This window comes from Mizuhopecten yessoensis, unplaced genomic scaffold, assembly GCF_002113885.1.
Source record: "Mizuhopecten yessoensis strain PY_sf001 unplaced genomic scaffold, ASM211388v2 scaffold4883, whole genome shotgun sequence".
In the NCBI taxonomy this organism is placed as follows: Eukaryota; Metazoa; Mollusca; class Bivalvia; order Pectinida; family Pectinidae; genus Mizuhopecten; species Mizuhopecten yessoensis.
This window is the reverse complement of record NW_018405769.1, coordinates 273,732-295,917: the sequence shown is the minus strand read 5'-3', so window position 1 is coordinate 295,917 and position 22,186 is coordinate 273,732. Positions and strand designations below refer to the sequence as shown.

Here is a 22,186-nt window from a genome sequence, read left to right as displayed (position 1 = left end):
TCAAAATCTGTTTACATGGCAACTTAATGGAGGCCCCTGATTAGTTGAAAGTCAGATATTGTGGTCCCAGTTAGGTTAGAACATAGATCTTGTCTGGATTTGAGGAAATTTCATATAAAGATGTACTAATGCATTCAGTTGTAATGACTTAAATATAAAACCAGGTGAGCGATACAGGTCCAATGGACCTCTTGTATTTGGCAAGTTGCATACTATGGTAAAAGACTATCTAGTTTGTTAGCTCACCTGCCTGAAGGGCAAGTGAGCTTATGTCGTTGTGCGGCGTCCGTCGTCCGTCCGTCCTCGTCCTTCAACCTTTCCTTTAAACAACTTCCCCTGAAGAACGGACAGGCCTATAGTCATGATATTTGATGAAAGCTTTGTTGGTAGGAGCCCTACAAAGTTTGAGAACGAAAATGACCTTGACCTACTTTAAATGTCACAGGGGTCAAATATTTCAAAAACTTCAAACGACTTCTTTTGAAGAACTAAAAGGTATAGAATCTTCATATTTGGCAGATGGCTTCCTGGGATGGAGCTTAACAAAGTTTGAGAATGAAAATGACTTTGACCTACTTTCAAGGTAACAGGGGTCAAATGAGTCAAACACTTCAAATGACTTCTTCTGAAGAACTGAAAGGTATAGAATCTTTATATTTGGCTGGTGGCTTCCTGGGATAGAGCCCAACAAAGTTTGAGAATGAAAATTAGTTTGACTTACTTTCAAGGTCACAGGGGTCAAATATGTCAAAAACTTCAAACAACTTCTTCTGAGGAACTAAAAGGTATAGAATCTTCATATTTGGCTGATTGGTTCCTGGGATGGAGCCCAACAAAGTTTGAGAATGAAAATTACCTTGTTCTACTTTCAAGGTTATAGGGGTCAAATGTGTTAAAAGCTTCAAATGACTTCTTCTGAAGAACTGATGTATAGAATCTTTATATTTCATTGATGGCTTCCTTGGATAGAGCCAGACAAAGTTTGAGGAAGAAAATGACCTTGACCTTCTTTCAAGGTCACAGGGGTCAAATGTGTCAGACACTTCAAACGACTTCTTCTGAACAACTGAAAGGTATAGAATCTTTATATTTGGCTTGTAGCTTCCTAGGAAAGAGCCAAACATAGTTTGCGAATGAAAATGACCTTGACCTACTTTCAAGGTCACAGAGGTCAACAACATTTTAATGGATTTGTTCTTAAGAACTAAACGGAATGGATTCATAAGATTCGGCTGGTAGCTTTTGGAATAGGGCTTACCAATTTGAGTAGGAAAATGGAATTGACCTACTTACAAGGTCACAGGGAAAAACATGTCAAGCAACTTCTGAAGAATCAAAAAGCATAGAATCTTTTAATAATATTTTGCTGGTAGTTTCAAAAGATGGAGCCAACAAAGTTTGCGAGGGAAATATTTTTAGCGCAACATAATATTTAATGAGAATATTTTGCTATGACTGCTTAAATAGTCAGGTGAGCGATACAGGCCTTCTTGGGCCTCTTGTTCAAATGAATGACCCTGATGTAATTTAATTGAAGGTCATATGTTTAAATTTGTTAAATGTTTAATTGACTTTAAAATAATAGAGGCCAGCTGAAGTTCATGATATTTTGCGATGTTTGTTAATAGTGTAAATTAATATGATGTGTTAGAAGTGAATAAATGGCAATACAAACGATCCTTGTTTATATCGATAAAAAAAATATCCAAAAAGTGTATAGCTTGTTTTAACAGCTGAAAGTGTTTCTTATACTCTTTTTGATAAAAATGCATCATATCCAACAGAATCAAAATTTCAAAATATAAAAACAGGTGAACTATGAAGGCCCCAATGACCACTTGTCATATTTGACCAGTCACCTGCATGGATGAAGTGATCACATCTGGTGATTATTACTTGTAATGTTCTTTCTCGAGGTCACGTATTCCCAAACCTTGTTTGTTCAAATGAATGACTTAAAGGTTGTTAGTGTGAGATTATCAGCAGGTGAGTGGTTCAGGCCCATTGGGCCCCTTGTTTTAATGTTCAGATTATACACAGAAGATTTAGGTTCCAATATGCATTCCTCTTCCTATGAATTAAGTACCGCAGAGCTTAGTAAATAAGGAACACCTGCAAATTTGCCTGTGAAATTGGCCACACAAACAGAGCCTCTGAGAGGTGAAATTGGGATGTGGACAATTAATTACAAGTGAGGCTTGAATTTTCTAAATACAAATATCTAATACATATAATTAGCTTTCAACATTATGCATATTATCTGTTTAATTAATGTACTTGTTCATACAGGTAAAGGCGAGAAGAAGAAAGCCAAGGTTGGAAAAGAGAAATATGGTATGTTAATATTTGCATTCTTAAAGCCTGACAGTGCAAGTTAAAAAGCTTTCAATTGAGATGAAATAAATAAAAATAAAAATAAAAATCTGGTTTTGAGATCTGCCCAATATCTTCCGACTATCGTTTTTAAGGAAGTGCCGACATTTTAAGTTTTTCCTGGCTTGGTAACGAGTATGGGTCTCACTGGGTATAAAAAGTACAGTACCTGTCAAACCGTGTTATCATTCTACAAGTGACCATCTTGCAATTCAATGCACCACGCACCCTGACTGGCAACCGATATAAAAAATCAAACACTGTACTCACCTGAACAATTTGAAAAACTGCCAAGCTGGTTGTGCGCAGTACTTATGGCATATTCTTAAAAATTGTGTATCCAAAATAAAAGGTATATTACTGAACATAATTCTATTTATCCCACACATAACATCGGTCTTTCTCGTGCATAGAACTGCACCAACTCACGAAAAAAATGTTATGAACTCTTAGTCCTCGACGTGTAGACACTTTCCTAGCAAAACACGTGCAAAATGTGACACTCCCAGCATAGGGACCTGATCATTTGTTACAGCTATATTTGGACCTACACTAAGGTGTTCAGAGTAATTTTACATGTTTTAGGGGTTCAGATAGACTTTCATTCAAAATGGCACCCTCAATGATCATATATAGGAGAAAGGTGAAAAGCTCTGGATGTCGAAATGTCGACCCCACCTAACTTTCTTGCATCAAAAACAACATTTCTAGTTGATGTACAGGAAAATGCTAAGTACTGTTGGAAAGATGGATAATTGTTCTTTTAAAAACATCCTATATGCATGTAAAATGTATTCCCCTTCTGCGGACATGAACTCTGTTTCCTCCAAAAACACATGCTATTTCAGAGTTTCAAAGTTTTTCGCAGTCAGCCTGCCACTTTTTAGCTCACCTGGCACGAAGTGCCAAGTGAGCTTATGCCGTGGCGCGGCGTCCGTCGTCCGTCCGTCGTCCGTCTGTCTGTCCGTCCGTCCGTCCGTCCGTCAACTTTTCCTTTAAACAACTTCTTCTGAAGAACGGACAGGCCCAGAGTCATGATATTTGGCTGAAAGCTTCGTTGGTAGGAGCCCTACAAAGTTTGAGAACGAAAATGACCTTGACCTGTTTTTAAGGTCACAGGGGTCAAATATGTCAAAAACTTCAAACGACTTCTTCTAAAGAACTAAAAGGTATAGAATCTTCATATTTGGCTGATGGCTTCCTGGGATAGAGCCCAACAAAGTTTGAGAATGAAAATGACCTTGACCTACTTTCAAGGTCACAGGGGTCAAATGTGTCAAACACTTCAAACGACTTCTTCTGAAGAACTGAAAGGTATAGAATCTTTATATTTGGCTGGTGGCTTCCTGGGATAGAGACCAACAAAGTTTGAGAATGAAAATTAGTTTGACCTACTTTCAAGGTCACAGGGGTCAAATATGTCAAAAACTTCAAACGACTTCTTCTGAAGAATTAAAAGGTATAGAATCTTCATATTTGGCTGATGGCTTCCTTGGATGGAGCCCAACAAAGTTTGAGAATGAAAATTACCTTGACCTTCTTTCAAGGTCACAGGGGTCAAATGTGTCAAACACTTCAAACGACTTCTTCTGAAGAACTGAAAGGTATAGAATCTTTATATTTGGCTGGTGGCTTCCTGGGATAGAGCCCAACAAAGTTTGAGAATGAAAATTAGTTTGACCTACTTTCAAGGTCACAGGTGTCAAATATGTCAAATGCTTCAAACGACTTCTTCTGAAGAACTGAACGGTATAGAATCTTTATATTTGATTGATGGCTTCCTGGGATAGAGCCCGACAAAGTTTAAGGATGAAAATTACCTTGATCTTCTTTCAAGGTCACAGGTGTCAAATATGTCAATGCTTCAAACGACTTCTTCTGAAGAACTGAACGGTATAGCATCTTTATATTTGATTGATGACTTCCTGGGATAGCGCCTGACAAAGTTTGAGGATGAAAATGACCTTAACCTTCTTTCAAGGTCACAGGAGTCAGATATGTCTAATGCTTAAAACGACTTCTTCTGAAGAACTGAAAGTTATAGAACCTAAATATTTGGCTTGTAGCTTCCTGGGAAAGACCCCAACAAAGTTTGGGAATGAAAATGACCTTGACCTACTTTTAAGGTCACATGAGGCAGATATGTAAAATAGTTCAAATGACTTCTTCAGAAGAACTGAATGGTATAGAACCTTAATATTTGGTTGGTTATTTCCTGGGAAAGAGCCCAACAAGGTTTGCGAATGAAAATGACCTTGACCTACTTTCAAGGTCACAGGAGTCAGATATGTCTAATGCTTAGAACAACTTCTTCTGAAGAACTGGAAGTTATAGAAACTTAATATTTGGCTGGTTATTTCCTGGGAAATAGCCAAATAAAGATTGCGAATGAAAATGACCTTGACTTATTTTCAAGGTCACAACATTCAAATATTTCAAACGGTTCAATCTACTTCTTCTGAAGAATTAAAAGGCATAAAATTATAATATTTGGCTGGTGAATTCCTGGGATAGGGCTCACCAAGGTTTGCGAATGAAAATGACCTCAACCTACTTTAGAGGTCACAGAGGTCAACAACATTTTAAAGGATTTGTTCTTAAGAACTAAAAGAAATGGATTCATAAGATTTGTCTGGTAGCTTTTTGGAATAGAGCTAACCAATTGGAGAAGGAAAATGACATTGACCTACTTACAAGGTCACAGGAAAAAATATGTCAAACAACTTCTGAAGAAGAATCAAAAAGCATAGAATCTTATAAAAAAAATGCTGATAGTTTCAACAGATGGAGCCAGCAAAGTTTGCGAGTGAAATATTTTTAGTGCAATATGATATTTAATGAGAATATTTTGCTATGACTGCTTAAATATTCAGGTGAGCAAATCAGGCCCTCTTGGACCTCTTGTTGTTATGTTTCTTATTCTTATTAGGGCTTTTCACCAACTGGCGAAAAGACCTTTTGTTTTTGTTATGTTTCTCCTTATTATTATTCTCCCCAATTTGTGAATTCTGTATCTTTTGATTGGTAAACGATAGGTTTATAGTCTTTAAGGCATGTTGTAGGAAAAGGTCTGAAGATGATCAAGCAACATTTTGAAGTAGGTTAAATATCCAATATGGCCGCCATGACTTCATACCTAAAAATCTTAAAATGGCCATAAAAGTTTTTCTGTAACATTCACCGTTAACGTCCTATGGCGTGTTCATTATTGTCTATGAACTTTTTTGGAAAATCCGACACTATTTTTACAAACTTCAACGATCTTCTTCTCCAATTCTGCCATTGCAATATTAACCACAATTAGTACATACATTCCTCAGGGGGCCCTTATGAACTAATGTTTCTTTTTGAAGCAATACAAATCCAATATGGCCGCCATGACGTCATACCTCAAAATCTTAAAATGGCTATAACGCAAAACGGTTGAATTTACAGCCTTTATGCACGAATGTTATATGTAGATAATCTTCAGGGCTAACTTTTTTCCATTGTATGTTATTACATTAAAGGTCAAATAAAAAAGCTCGCTGTTTGGTCAAAAGTCACAATTTTTTTAATTTTTTAATTTTTGACTTTTTTGAAAAAATCTTTTCCAGGTCAATGCACAATGTCATTCCGATTAATTTGATGTTTTTAGTTTTTCTGTTACATTTACCGGTAACGTTGTACGCCATTCTGAATATTTCCTTCGATCTTTTAAAAAGCTGACAATATGTTAAAATTTCAACGATCGTCTTCTCCAATTCTGCCATTGTAATGATAACCAAAATTGGTACATATATTCCTCTGGGGGCCCTTCCGAACTTATGTTTCTTTTTGGAGCAATCAATATTCTAAGATGGCCGCCACAAACTCTGATTGGTTAACAGCCTATACCAATATATTTTGTTAACGATATCAAGCGCAAGTTGATCTTTGGATATCATATAGAGATAAGCAAGAGCAAACTTTTTCGTTTATACTGTTTTAACAAAATATGTCAACTTCCGGTTTCCGGCAGGGGTCAAAGTTAAAATTCACTATATTTGGTACCAACCTTAAAAAATCTTCTTAAGTTCAACAAAGTCTAGAGGCTTGATATTTAATAATAAAGAATCTGAGATGTCGGGGTATCAGGTTTGAAAAATTAGTTGACATTGATCAACTATCAAGGTCACAATCAAGGTCACAAACTTCATATGTGCTATTTCAAGATAACAACTTCAAAGACTTCTTCTAAAGTTCTACAAGGCCTAGAGTCCTACTATTTGATACATTAACATGGTCAGATGATTGACTATCAAGTTTGAAAAAATGATTGACCTTGAATGACTTTCAAGGTCACAGAGGTCATATGTGTAAACATATTGAAACCACTTTTTCTGAATAACCAATAACTCCAGGGTAACAATGTTTGACAAAGAAGCATGCTTGAATGAAGGGCTTTAAAGTGTGTGCAAATGAACGACCTTGACCTACTCCAAATATAATTTCAAAGGTGAAACTCAAAAGCCGTTGTCATTTTTGTGCGATTGTCAAGTGCTTTCAGGACTCTCAGTACTTTGAATTGTATCAAGAAATCTAATACACGCTGGTAATGCTACATCGATTACTACGCACTGTCAATCTTAAAAGTAGGGACAGGTTACATCTCTACTGCGGTGGGTAAACATCAGCCTTTCTTTGGCATGGCAAACCCAACCGATATAGACAAAAACCTATTTCAATAAATCGTCCTGACGTACATAGTGGACGGACTTTATGACTACAATTACGGACTACATTCGTACACAACTAAGCCCATTGGCTGCCGTTATTTATCCAGTCTTTCTCCGACGTCATTTCGCACTCCGGGAATCCCCCACTTCTCAGTCAGCTACTGTAAACTTGCACAGGTTATTATTAAAAAGCCAAATCAGTCCATACAGTGAAAAGCCCGTCAAATTGTTAGCTAACAATTTCTAGTTCTTATTATTCTTCTTCGGTACTTTGCGGAGTCCTAATCTTTTGATTGGTAAAAGATAGGTTTATAGTCTGTAAGGTATGTTGTAGGAAAAGGTCTGAAGCTGATCAAGCAACATTTTGAAGTAGGTCAAAAATAAAATATGGCCGCCATGACGTCATAGGTTAAAATCTTAAAATGGCCATAACTCAAAAACAGTTTAATTTACAGAATTGATGCAATTATATTATATGTAGATAGTCCTCGGGGCTAACTTTTTCTTGTTACATGTTAATACAAAATATTTCAAATAAAAAAGCTCGCTGTTGGGTCAAAGGTCACCATTTTTTTAAAACATTCAATTTTCATTGTTTTGAAAAATACTTCAACAGATCGATGGAGGATGTCATTCCGATGAAGTTTATGTCTTAAGTTTTTCTATAACATTTACCGTTAAGGTTGTACGCCATTTTGAAATATTTCCTTTGATCTTTTAAAAGTATCGCAATATTATAAATCTTGTTTTACTCCAATATCAATGACAAATATGTCGTTTAGTTGTAATGGAAAAGGTTTCCCCCGATATCCTCTTACATTTGATAACATTTTCAACTTCATCGAAAAAACAAAATGGCCGCCATGACGTCTTAGGGTAAAATCTTTAAAACAGCTATAACTCGAAAACCGTTGATTGTACAGAATTTGTGAAAGAAAATTATTTGTTTATAATTTCCATATCTAATTTTTTCTCACTACATGTTAATACAAAATATTTTTAATTAAAAAGTGCGCCCTTGGGTCGAAGTTCACCAAATTTTTTAAAAACATTAATTTTTCATTTTTTTGAAAAAAATCTTCAACAGATCAATGAAGAATGTCATTCTGATGAATTCAATGTCTTTAGTTTTTCTGTAACATTTACCATTAAGGTTCTACGCCATTTTAAATATTTCCTTTGATCTTTTAAAATGCTGACAATATGTTAAAACTTCAACGATCTACTTCTCCAATTCTGCCTTTGCAATATTAACCACAATTAATAAATGTATTCCTCTAGGGGCCCTTACGAACTAATGTTACTTTTTGGAGCCATTAATATTCCAAGATGGCCGCCACAAACTCTGATTGGTTAACAGCCTACACCAATATATTTCGTTAACGATATCAAACACGAGGTTGATCTTTGGATATCATATAGAGATAGCCAAGGGCAAAATTTTACTTTTTCTACTGTTTTAACAAAAAAATGTCAACTTCCGGTTTTCGGCAAGGGTCAAAGTTAAAATTCACTATATTGGGTACCAACGTTAAAAAATCTTCTTCTTAAGTTCCACATGGTCTAGAGTCTTGATATTTAATACTAAATATTCTGAGATGTCGGGGTATCAGGTTTGAAAAAATAGTTGACATTGATCAACTATCAAGGTCACAATCAAGATCACAAACTTCATATGTGCTATTTCAAGATAACAACTTCAAAGACTTCTTCTAAAGTTCTACAAGGCCTAGAGTCCTACTATTTGATACATTAACATGGTCAGATGATTGACTATCAATTTTGAAAAAATGATTGACCTTGAACGACTTTCAAGGTCACAGAGGTCATATGTGTAAAAATATTGAAACCACTTTTTCTGAATAACCAATAACTCCAGGGTAACAATGTTTGACGAAGAAGCATGCTTGAACGAAGGGCTTTAAAGTGTGTGCAAATGAACGACCTTGACCTACTCCAAATACAATTTCAAAGGTGAAACTCAAAAACCGTTTTCATTTTTGTGCGATTGTCAAGTGCTTTCGGGACTCTCAGTACTTTGAATTGTATCAAGAAATCTAATACACGCTGGTAATGCTACATCGATTACTACGCACTGTCAATCTTAAAAGTGTGGACAGTTTACATCTCTACTGCGTTGGGTTAACATCAGCCTTCATGGCAAACCCGACCAATAGATAAAAATTTAGTCTAAATTCTTCATCCTGATGTACATAGTGGACGGACTATATGACTCTTACGGACTACCTTCGTATACAACACCAACCATTGGCTGCCGTTATTTATCCATTCTTTATCTGACGTCATTTCGCACTCCAGGAATCCCCCACTACTCAGCCAGCTACTGTAGACTTGCACAGGTTATTATTAGAAGGCCAAATCAGTCCTTACAGTGAAAAGTCCGTCAAATTGTTAGCCGACAATTTCTAGTTATTATTATTATTCTTCCGTATTTTGTGGAGTCTGTATCTTTTGATTGGTAAAAGATAGGTTTGTAGTTATGTAATTCCTGTTAAAAATGTACAAAAATTTACACAAAATTGAACAATAAGCCCTCGTCAAATCCTTCGACACCTCTCCAACCTTCCTTTTCTTTCTTGTCCCTCTCTCTCTTTGTTACTCTTTTTAAACTTTGTCATTATATACAGATAACAACATACTATATATATTGTGGTATAAAAAATATCACACTATACAACAATAATAAACTTTTACATCATTTACAAATAACAACATACGATATGGTGGTATAAAAATATCACATTGTAAAAATAACATTGTTGTATGTGTTATAAAAAAAGGAACTTGAAATATAGGCCTATCTGGGCATTTAATAACAAATATAAAATATAATCCTGACTATTGTGATGTTGTGTGACTTACTTGTATGTATAAAATACTTCTCCGGCCAAAATGTCTTTCCTGTTGGGTATTGCACTACCATAGCCTAGTACCGCATTCCTTACAACCTTTCTTGTCCAGGTATTCAGATAACACCGCAAGTTCAACCACTCATCTACCCTGCGACCAAATTAAAAAGTTACTGGCGTATTCGTGATCACTAGCACTGGAGGGATCCTCATCGGACGTCGGTATCGGCTCATCAGTCAAATTGTCAGTAGTAGGGCCTCAGTAGTCAACATCTCTTCAATGTGTGAACGAGTGTCACTTTGTTTCGCCGCATAGTCATGGTCTAGCAGTTGATATTGGACGTAATTGTTGTTATTATTGTCAGTTAATGCGTTTAGTTTACATTTAAAACGTCCGTTTTTACATCGGGCTTGCGTATCGTCCATGAGATGACTGCCATGACGACGTTGTTTACATCGTTACGACAGCTTTTTTCCCACACTATCGCGATTGGAGATTTTCAACGCAAGGGACACAACTCTATAGTCAAAATGTTATTCAAACAAAGTCTATTCAAGGGAATATAACAACATTATCGAAATGGTAATCAGGGGCAGGTGACTCCTACACTGAAAAACAACAGTGGAATTCTTTAGTGTTTTGCTCTGCCTGGGACGGGGATTCTTAAAAGGATTAATTTTGCTGCTGGAGGTACCAGAGTGGGGATTCTCTGTCTCTACCAACAAGCACCAATTAAATCTGTCAGTTTCCCTACCACATCTTTATGTTACTGATAAAGCTTAGTTGTTGACAAATGTGTTTTTTGGACAGCGTAGATAAAATCAGGCTGAACAAACAGATGGTCCACATTGTGTTAAGCATTTTAAATGTAGTAAATGTGAACAGATTTTGAAAACTCTAAATGCAAAACACTCTTATTCTACATATTGTTTGCATTGCAATTGATGAAACAAATGTCATGATCATCAATAGATAAAACTAGACCTGCCCCACAGAGATGTAAATATTATTGAGCACTTTCAAATGTAGTAAATTAAACAGATTTTTAACATTTTAAAAATACATAACACATCATAAATTGATATTCAGTTGATATTGCCATTAATGAAGCAAATGCTATGTTGACAAATATACATCAATTCACAACTTGATATGAATAGGGATTGTTATACTGAACTTGAATTTTGCAAAATTAGATCACTGTGACCTACTTTTCTTAAAATTGTCACAGGGCAATAAAAATTGACGTCCGTGATGAGCAATAGATGCCGAACATGAAAATGTGCAAAATTAGGTCATTGTGACCTACTTTCCCAAAAAATATCTGTAGGGCAATGAACATTGACAGCTAGGATGAGCTATAGATGTTTATATTAAATATTGCAAAATAAGGTCACTTTGACCTACTTTCTAAAATTATCATAGGGCATAAAAATTGATGACCAATAGATGCTTATCTCAAATTTTGCAAAATTAGGTCACTGTGACCTACTTTTCTATAAATTGCCATAGGACAATGAAAATTGACTCTTGGAATGAGCAATTGATGCTTAACTTCAATTCTGCAAAATTAGGTCACTTTGACCTACTTTTATAAAAATCATAGTGGTCATAGAAAATTGACATCTAGAATGAACAATAGATGCTTATCCCAAATTTTGCAAGATTCGGTCACTGTGACATACTTTTCTAAAAATTAAAGCGGGGCAATGAAAATTGACAACAAGGATGAACAATAGATGCTTATCCGAAATTTTGAAAATTAGGTCACTGTGATCTACTTTTCTAAAACATTTAGTGGGGCAATGAAAATTGACATCTAGGATGTGCTATAGATGTTTATCTTAAATTTTGCAAAATATGGTCGCTGTGACCTACTTTTCTAAAATTATCATAGGGCAAAAAAAAATGATATACAGGATGAACTAAGATGCTTATCTTAAATTTTGCAAAATGAGGTCACTGTTACCTACTTTTTTAAAAACTGCCATTGGACAATAAAAATTGACTTTTAGAATGAGCAATTGATGCTTAACTTCTATTCTGCAAAATTAGGTCACTTTGACCTACTTTCATAAAAATCAGAGTGGGTTTAGAAAATTGACAACTTGGATGAACAATAGATGCTTATCTTGAATTTTGCAAAATTAGGTCATGTGACCTACTTTTCGAATAATTATTATAGGCCAACAATAATTTACATCTAGGATGAAACTGACCTACTTTTTGGAAAAAAATATCATAGGGCAATACAAATTGACATCTGGGATGAATAATAGATGCTTATCTTAAGTTTTGCAAAATTTGGTCACTGTGACCTACATTCTAAAAATTGCATAGGACAATGAAAATTGACAACTTGAATGCACAATAGATGCTTATCTTGAATTCTGCAATGAAATCTAACATCTAGCTTGAACAACAGACATTTACCACTTGATGTTGTGCATCCAGGTATTATTTTTACAATCTTACCCTTTTTAACAGAGTAATGGCAAAGTTTGAGGAGAGAAAGAACCTCAACCTACTTTCAAGTTCACAGGGGTCAAATATGTAAAACACTTCAAACGACTTCTTCTGAAGACTGGAACTATATAGAATCTTAATATTTGGCTAGTGGCTTCTTTAGGTGGAGACAGACAAACGGTCTGAGTGAAAATCAAATATGTCAAACACTTCAAACAACTTCTTCTGAAAAACTGAAAGGTATATAATCTAATATTTGGCTGGTAACTTCTTTGGATTGAGAATGACAAGAGTTTGAGAATGAAAATGACCTTGACCTTCTTTAAAGGTCACACAGGTCAACAAAACTTTTAATGACTTGTTCTGAAGAACGAAAAAGGCATGGATTCATGAGATTAGACTGATAACTTCTTGGCATAGAGCCAACAAAAATCGAAAAGGAACCTACTTACAAGATCACAGGGACAAATATGTCTAACTCTTCAAACAACTTCTAAAGAAGAACCGAAAAGCAATAAAAATAATATTATTTTTGCTGGTAGCCTCAATGAATTGAGCAGACAAAGTATGCAATTGAAATATTTGTAGTACAGTATAATATTGAATGAGAATATTTTGCTATGACTGCTTAAATATGCATGATACAGGCCCTCCGGGCCTGATCTTGTTTACATCACCTGCTCGTCAGTCTTCTTTCCATCTACTTTTCCTTTAAAATGTTACTAAATTCTCGAATGGCTTAATGGATTTTAGCTAAATTTGGCCTGGAGGATCCTCGCCAAAGGGGACTTAATTTTGTATAAATTGAGGGTGTGGCACCCTGGGGGCAGAGAGGCGGACCAGATAGGGGAAATTAAGGTAAATCATTTAAAATTGGGGATTTTATCCAAATTTTGCCTGGAGCATCAATGGGCAAAGATAACTCAATTTTTTATAAAGGACAGGGGTGGTCCCTCTGGGTGCTGAGGGGCGGGACAAAATAGGTGAATCAAAGGTTTAAACCTTTAAAATTATTCTGTACAATATGAGGGATTTAAACCAAATTTTGTCTAGAACATCATTGGGCAAGAGGAATTCAATTTTGTATGAACGGAGGGTGTTGCTCCCGGGGGCAGAGGGGCGGGGCTCGTTAGGAAGAACAGTGGAAAATTATAAAAAAAATCTTCTTCTGTACAAATAGAGGTATTTAAAGCAAATTTGTTGTAGAGCATCCTCGGGTGAAGGGGACTCAATTTTGTATAAATGGAGGATGTGGTCCTCCTGGGGGCAGAGTGGAGGGTTATCCCTAGAAGGGTGAATTTAGGGGTAAAATTATGAAATCCTTCTCCTTCTGTATGAATGGAGGTTTTTTACTCAAATTTGGTCTAGAGTATCCAAAGGCAAAAGGGACTCAATTTTATATAAATGGAAGGAGTTTCTCTCCTCGGAGCTGAGGACAGGGGCCGTAATATGGGAAATTTAGAAAACTCTTTTTCCCTGGGGTTTGAGAGGATAGGCCAAAAAGGGGTAATTTTGCCATATTGCTGCTGTCTTGTCTGGAACAAATTGATGGATATCAATCATATCTGGTTTGGGGCATTCTTTGGGATTGAGAATTCGAAATGTTACCAGTGGAAGGGCTGACCCCGGGGTCTGAGAGTGGCGCCAAAAAGAATTTTTAACTCGGACATTATCGAGATCCCAACCCCAGAACCAATTACACAATTGCTGATCATCACAAGATTAACACAATCATGACATTAGTATTGGCTCCTGGGATTGGCCCTACCCATAGGGTCTTAGTTTTTGGGACATAACTTTGAAACAGTTTAGATCCCTACCCCATAACCATTTGTACATTTGATTGGCATAAATACAGTCATGATATGGGTCTGGCCCCACCCCTTGGAACTTCATTCCTGAGCCATAACTTTGAAAACATTGAGATCCCCACCCCATAACCATATATACCATTGCTGGACATCGGGAGACGAACACAATTATGATATTATAATAGGCGGGGTTCCAATCACAACACAGCTCGGGCATCTCCAGTTAGTGGAGTTGTATTGGCCGACTAGTTTCAACTCTTGAAGCGTATTATATTTACATATTCGATACCAATCGCCCTGCATACCTTCTGGTATCCACTTTCGGAGCGAAGTGCCCCACTGATCACCCCATCTATACAACCACAAGACGTTGGCTCTAGATTGTTTTGTTAATAATGATATTAGTATTGACTCTTGTCAGGACCCAGGGACTAATTTTAACTGGGCCATAACTTTGAAATGTTTGAGATCCTTAACCCATAGCCATATATACCATTGCAGGTCATAACGATCCAGGTGAGTAATACAGGCCCTCTGTGTCTCTTGTTTCAATTGATTTACATGACTTCTTCGGAATAACCAAATTGATGTAATAAGAGCTACAAGAAATTTCCAGATTAACAAATCCATGAGATCATACCCTTATACATGTAGACATATAACTATTTATATCTGTCAAAGAAGTAATATTAAAGATAACTTCCCGAATAACGCTGGATCTTGTAAACATATTTTTTGTAGGATACTAATTACTTAGCATCTTATATGGGGCAAGGAAGTAATTCTTACAGTGTAGACAATTTGAGGTCAAATTTTCGGAGCAAACCGCTCCTTTATTGGTATTCCGTCTTTGCGAATTGCAGAGTTATCTTCTCTTTGGAGCAGGTATTGATTGTTACTTCACTTGTTTGTGGGAGTAACGTCTTCAATTTTTGAGAAAACGACGTAATTTTCTCACACAAACCAATGACGTAACAATCAATACCTGCTCCCAAGAGAAGATAACTGCAATAGGCAAAGACGGAATAGAGAAAAACACAAAACAATTACATTAATACATAAAAATAATGTTACAAATATAGCAAGATATAGCTATAATTTTTTGAAAACAATAAGCCCCTCCGATACCGTTAGCCAATGGCAGATTTTACACTGCCGCATTATTGACCACAGATTGTGACGAAATGGGTTCTACTCAATAGTTGATTTAATTAATTAATGGGATTAATTTATGCTAGATTCATACATATCTCAGGAATGTATGTTGTCGGGTTACAGTAGCCTAAAGGGTACATGTAATACTAAGAGTAATTAGTCACGTTAGATACAAGATAACTGATGAGAAGCACCGTGTATAAATGTACCAATTGCAAGTGATCATGAACCCAAAGATGATGACAGGTTTATAGGTCTAAATGATAGATGATGGCTGTAGGCAATGTTGTAATATTTGTACTGGAAAACGTATTTAACGGGGTACAACCTATATTCGAGGGAGGCGGGAATTGGCCACGAGAGGGACAGGTCAGAGTATGGTTTCCATATGACAGGCCTAGAATTGGACCAGGGGAGTGTGGCCATGGTTTGGACACAGGCCTAGTTACTTAGCTCGAATTCAAAGACACAACGTGAAGTATTACTTTACGTAGATGAGAAGTTGTAACCACCTGTACATGTACCTGTAATGAGATTGTTGATTAATGTCTATGAACATGTGTTAAGGGTGCTGTGTTACACCGATATGATATGTATGCAAACAATGACAAAGAGATCAAATATATCGGGGAAAACTGAAGCGTGAAGATGCTGAAGCTTAAAAATGACACGACGATTCGTCCCAAGATGATAATTGGGACATGGCTTAGAAACTCCAGAAAACTCCCCAAATATCTGTAAGAAATTACAACAACTTCTTCTGATTTACCAAAAGGGCTATGGTTGTGATATCTGGCCAGTAGCATGCTAGAATGAAGGTTACTAAGTTTGTTCAAATGAATGGCCTTCATACATATTCAAGGTCACAGGGGTCAATTGTCTCAAAAAAACTTTTAAACAAGTTCTTCCAAAAACAAAAAGCACCAGGGTTATTAAATTTGCTTGGTTATATGCTGGCATGTACAAAAAATTAAGTCAGACCAGAATCAGAATTCGTACAGATTTTCTCTCTTCTTAACTCTTTACCAAATTCCAGTCGTACTGAAAAAAAATGTCGGAAAAAGGGAAAATCTGATCGGAAAACAGGGGCGTAATATTTAAATCAGCAGTGTTGGATATATGGAAATTCCATAAAGAAAAAAAAATCCAGTCGGGTTCAGAAATCAAGGCAGAATAAATTCCGGTTCAGCTACATAGGAACTCGATTTACCTTTTCAGTCAAAATCCCAGTAAATTCCGGATTTCTGCCATTTTCCAGTTGGATTTTCAGGCATATCCTGATCATATTACTGAGCAAAATCCGATTGGATTTCAGACCATACCTTGATTTCATTAATTTACCTATATTTCATCATTGAGCTATGACATAAATTTGGAACAATGTGTATGAAGGGCTTGTAAGTTTATCCATATGAATGACCTTCACCCATATTCAAGGTCAGTTGTCTTAAAAACATTATAAAACGACTTCTTTGAATAACCAAAAGGTCTAGGGTGATGCTATTTGGCCAGAAGCATGTTTGGATGAAGGGCTACCAATTTTTTTCATATGAATGACCCTCGCCCATATTCAAAGTCACAGGAGTAAAATATGTTGAAATTTTTGAACGACTTCTTTTGAATAACCAAAACGTCAAGGATGACTGTTTGTTCATGTAAATGACCTTGACACACGTGCACTATCAAGGTCACATCTGGTCAATTGTGCATAAATCTTTAAAAGTCATCTTCTCAATTAACAAAAGGTAAATGGTTTTGCATTCTGAGATGAAGGACTTTAAAATTTGTTCAACTTAATGTACATGTTTTACTTTCTAGGTCATAGGGGTCAAAAGTGTTTCAATTGTTTAACATATTCTTTGAAAGACTTTAAATCAAGACACTGATATTTTGCCTGTAGCTTTATTTTAGTTGCTTTTAAGGTTACAGTTGTGTGATTAATACTAGGTTAGCGATGCAGGTCCATTGGGCCATTTGTTTTTATACACTGTTCTTAATCTTTGTGTCAAGATAAACTCTTTTCATATTTTAAGAGATATTTATTGTTTTGAAATGTTTTTGATTTCCTGCTGAGATCATCATTAGAATCAATTCTTCAAAAGTTGTAACTGCTATAATCTCTTATATTTTCTGCAGATGATGCTTATGAAAAAGTTATTGAAGTTGCCGGAACAGAAGATGGTGTCTACGTTAATTGTAAGGATGACCCCAAACTCGACTCGAATATAGGACCTGCAAACAGAAAGGTAAAACTCAGTTCCTTACATAATGATTAGACATGTATCCTTTGTCTGTCAGTTCATTGTCTATTGGCCATACTCATCCTTTAAATTACTTCTTCTGAACAAGGTTTGTAATATTTGGCAAGTAGCTTCCACGGATGAAGCCAATGTTTGTGTTATAAAAACCAAAAATGACATCTAGTCATGATATTTGGCCAACAGCTTGTTGGACTGGAGTAATAGAAAGTTTGGGAACAGAAATAATGTTGACCTATATTCAAGATCAGGTGATTGTTAAAGTTCATGGGCCTCTTGTTTTATCGTGTAATTAATTCCAAGAAAAATAGGGTCTTTTTTATGTATGAGCTTCAAATGTTACAAAATTACAATTAATGTATCGTTTAATCAAATTTATTTCGACTTAAGGATCCCAATACCACAGCCAAAAACTGAGTATTTTATAATGAAAAGAAATATACCTTACGTGACTTTTTTACGTAACAATTAAGATGAAATGAACAAAATATAATCAACAACAGTGTTCTGAGTGTAAAATCAACCTGGATTCAACCCCTAACTTCAGACTGCTAAACTAGAACGGAAGATTACTGTATATAGAAAAAGCAGGTTGTAGTGGGACAAGGATCTTAAATTAAATCTTATAATTGCAAGGAAAGAGCTGTTAATAATAAGGAACAATTATACCAAATTTCATGCCTTTCACATTTCTCAAGTCTGCATCTTCATCCATAGTTTTTCAGTATATTCTTTACTTTTACCAGACTTTTATTATTTTCTTTTCCAACAGAACCAAGACGGTCTTGTTTACTTGGATATCAAATTTAAAGAGGACCAAGAAAGTGGGAGAAATTATGTAATCCATGGCATTGAAAACAGGACTGATTATTCTGATATTGATTTTACAAACCATAGTGATCCATCACCTCAACAGAGTGAGGAAGTCCAGCCAAAAGAGAACAATAAAAACAACTAAACTTTGCTACATGGTATGATTTCTTATGTAAGCAAAGTACTGTTGGAAGTTATTCATGTTCATTCTTTTACATGTAACAAGAACAGACACAATTCAAAACAAACAGATGAAATATAATGATCACACTTGTTTGTGTCAAGAAGAAATCATAAGAGATTATGGTCTCAAAATTAGTGAAAATATTTTCATTCCCGAGAAATAATCAATGCATGTGTGTATATATTGGTGGAATATGTAACGAGAAAAAAGTTGGATTAATAGTATATGAAGGCCACTTGTGGCCTGAGTTGAACATTTTAGTTCACCTTGCAAATGACAATGGACACCTCACCTGTTGTGGTATGGTGTCCGCCAGGCACCAACTTTTTACTTTTAAACAACTTTTTCTGAATATCCAAGAATCCAAGGGTGAAAACCGGCATTGAGAATTTCTCAAAAAGTATTAAAGGGATCTTTTTCAAATTTACACACCTCTTGGTTCGTCGTTATGCATATCAAATTTTTGGACTGATCTGAAAACCAAGATGCGGACAGGCGGTCATCTTGTTAAAGTTTAAGTTTGTTAACGCTATTTCTCAGAATGTACTGGAGGATTATCTTTCTCAAATTTGATATGTCCTTAGTTGTGCATGTTAACTTTTTAAATTGATCAAAAGACTGATTAAGATGGGGGACAGGCAAACTGATCAAACAGATAAGAGAAAGGAAGAGAGAAGATCAAACTGACATATAACTAATGATGATGGTACGATGGTGGGCGCCAAGATCCCTCTTTGGATCTCTTGTTCATAAATGAACAGTGCTGCCCCGGCCGGCCTATGCAGGCAGATGGATGGATCATAGGAATAAATATTTAAAACCCTTCTTCTGTATTAGTGGAGGGATTAAACCAAATTTGATGAAGAGCATCCTTGGGTAAAGAGGACTCGCTTGTGTATACAAATTGGTATGGTCGCCCCCAACGGGCAAAGGCATGGGGCACAAGTGGGGAATTACATGCAGTGGTATATCTGGGAAATACATATGTAGTGGTAAATCTTTTAAAAAAAAAAATCTTTAAGAATGTAGGGATTTAACCAAATTCAGATAAGAACAATTTTTGAGTAAAAGGGACTCCGATTTATGTAACTTTAGAGTGTGATTCTCCTGGGGGCAGAGAGGTGTAGCCAGTGGGGTGAAATAGAGGTAAATATTTTTATGGTGGGCTATTCAAATCATCCTGTGTCCGTGGTCCGTCGTCGGTCCGTCGTCCGTAGTCCGTCCGTAAACAATTCTTGTTATCGGTATTTCTCAAGAAGTACCAGAGGGATCTTTCTCAAATTTTATATGTAGGTTCCCCTTGGTCCTGAGCTGTGCAGGGCAACTTTTGAGACTGATCGGATAAACAACATGGCCGACAGGCAGCCATCTTGGATTTTGATAGTAAAAGTTTGTTATCGCTATTTCTCAAGAAGTACCAGAGGGATCTTTCTCAAATTTTATATGTAGGTTCCCCTTGGTCCTTAGCTGTGCAGGGCAACTTTTGAGACTGATCGGATAAACAGCATGGCCGACAGGCAGCCATCTTGGATTTTGATAGTGAAAGTATGTTATTGCTATTTCTCAAGAAGTACCAGAGGGATCTTTCTCAAATTTTACATGTATGTTCCCCTTGGTTCTGAGCTGTGTAGGGCAACTTTTGAGACTGGTCGGATAAACAACATGGCCGACAGGCAGCCATCTTGGATTTTGATAGTGAAAGTTTGTTATCGCTATTTCCCAAGAAGTACCAGAGGGATCTTTCTCAAATTTGATATGTAGGTTCCCCTTGGTCCTTAGCTGTGCAGTGCAACTTTTGAGACTGATCGGATTAACAACATGGCCGACAGGCAGCCATCTTTGATTTTGATATTGAAAGTTTGTTATCGCTATTTCTCGGGAAGTACTAAAGGGATCTTTCTCAAATTTTATATGTAGGTTCCCCTTGGTCCTTAGCTGTGCAGGGCAACTTTTGAGATTGATCGTATAAACAGCATGGCCGACAGGTAGCCATCTTGGATTTTGATAGTGTGGGTTTGTTACCGCTATTTCTCCGTAAGAACTGGAGAGATCTTTCTTAAATCTTATATGTAGGTTCCCCTTGGTCCTTAGCTGTGCAGGGCAATTTTAGAGACTGATCGGATAAACAACATGGCCGACAGGCAGGCATCTTGGATTTTGAAAGTGAAAGTTTGTTATCGCTATTTCTCGGGAAGTACGGGAGGGATCTTTCTCAAATTTTAAATTTAGGTTCCCCTTGATCCCTTGTTGTGTATGTGATATTTTGAGACTGATCATAAAAACAAAATGGATTAAAAGAAGAACTAAACAGATCTTTCTCATATTGCAATGGTCGATTCTATTTCTTTCACATTAAGTAATGTACTAGTAAATATGTGAAATGACAAACTCACTTTGAAGGTTGGCTTTCATACACATCAGTATTAAGATTAGATCAAAAGTTACCTCAAGGTGCATTTACTGTTAAAATGACGCGATCAAACAGATTAGAGGAAAGAAGAGAAAAAATCGAACTGACAAAGAACTAATGAAGATGGTACAAAGGTGGGCGCCAAGATCTCTCTGGGATGTCTTGTTGAATAAACCATGTCCATGTCCAAATGGGAAGAGAGGGTTGGGACCCAATAAATTAGGATGTTGCCGAGTTACAGGCCAATATTTGGAAATGTTTGCGGTATAATTTCCAATGAGAATATTTTGTGATGATTCCTAAAAATATCCAGGTGACCCATACGGGCCTTCTAGGTCTTTTGTTGCTATATGCATTTGAAACACTTCTAATTCACAAATATGAACCCCTCTTGCTGTTTGGCATATTTACATTCATTTGAGGTTTAGTTGTGGAAAAATAATAATTCAATGGTGAAATTACGTGTAGCTTTTCTAGATTTTGCATTAACATAGTATACATGTATGAGATTTTGAAGATGTTGTGGTTACTTTTTGAATTGATACAAACATAACATAAACCTGGTGTTTCCGTATACCCATCAGGTTTGAATGTGATTTCATTTCTCAGTTTTCAAGTTTATTTTATACTTGTTTGAAAAGTGCTCGTCTAACTAAACTTTTGAAACACAAATGCTGACATTGAGCTTCACAACCAGTGACTTTTGAATCATTATACAACTGTATGGGTTAACTTTTTGTACTGTATTATACGTAATGTTTATATTTACTTTTTATACCCCCTGCAACGAAGTAAGGGAGGTATACTGGAATCAGCTTGTCTGTCCGTCTGTCTGTCGGTAGAAAAAGGTTTTCAAGACAATTTATTCTAAAGTAATGGACAAATTTCAATTAAAGTTTCCAGATAAGATAACTACCACCTGAAGTTGTGCATCCGGGTATTATGTTTTCATTATGACCTTATTTACAGAGTTATTGCCCTTTGTTGAATTATTTTCCAGACAACTCCTCCAAAACTATGGGGCCAATTTCAGCGGAAGTATATAGATGTGGTACAGTTAGAATTACGCCCAAGTATCCACTTTTTGTGGCACGAACGCAGGACGCACGCTTCCCGAACGGAGACGAGCCGCTTTACGACCGCAGGAC

At 36.2% G+C, this 22,186-nt stretch overlaps 1 long non-coding RNA gene across 1 annotated transcript; it reads left to right on the top strand.

The window, feature by feature from the left end:
- The first annotated feature begins 2,296 nt into the window (after window positions 1–2,296).
- Window positions 2,297–19,000, top strand: LOC110450000. The gene is made up of 3 exons (XR_002462921.1): window positions 2,297–2,334; window positions 17,510–17,619; window positions 18,404–19,000. It is a non-coding gene; the product is annotated as an uncharacterized LOC110450000 (long non-coding RNA).
- The last annotated feature ends 3,186 nt before the right edge of the window (window positions 19,001–22,186 follow it).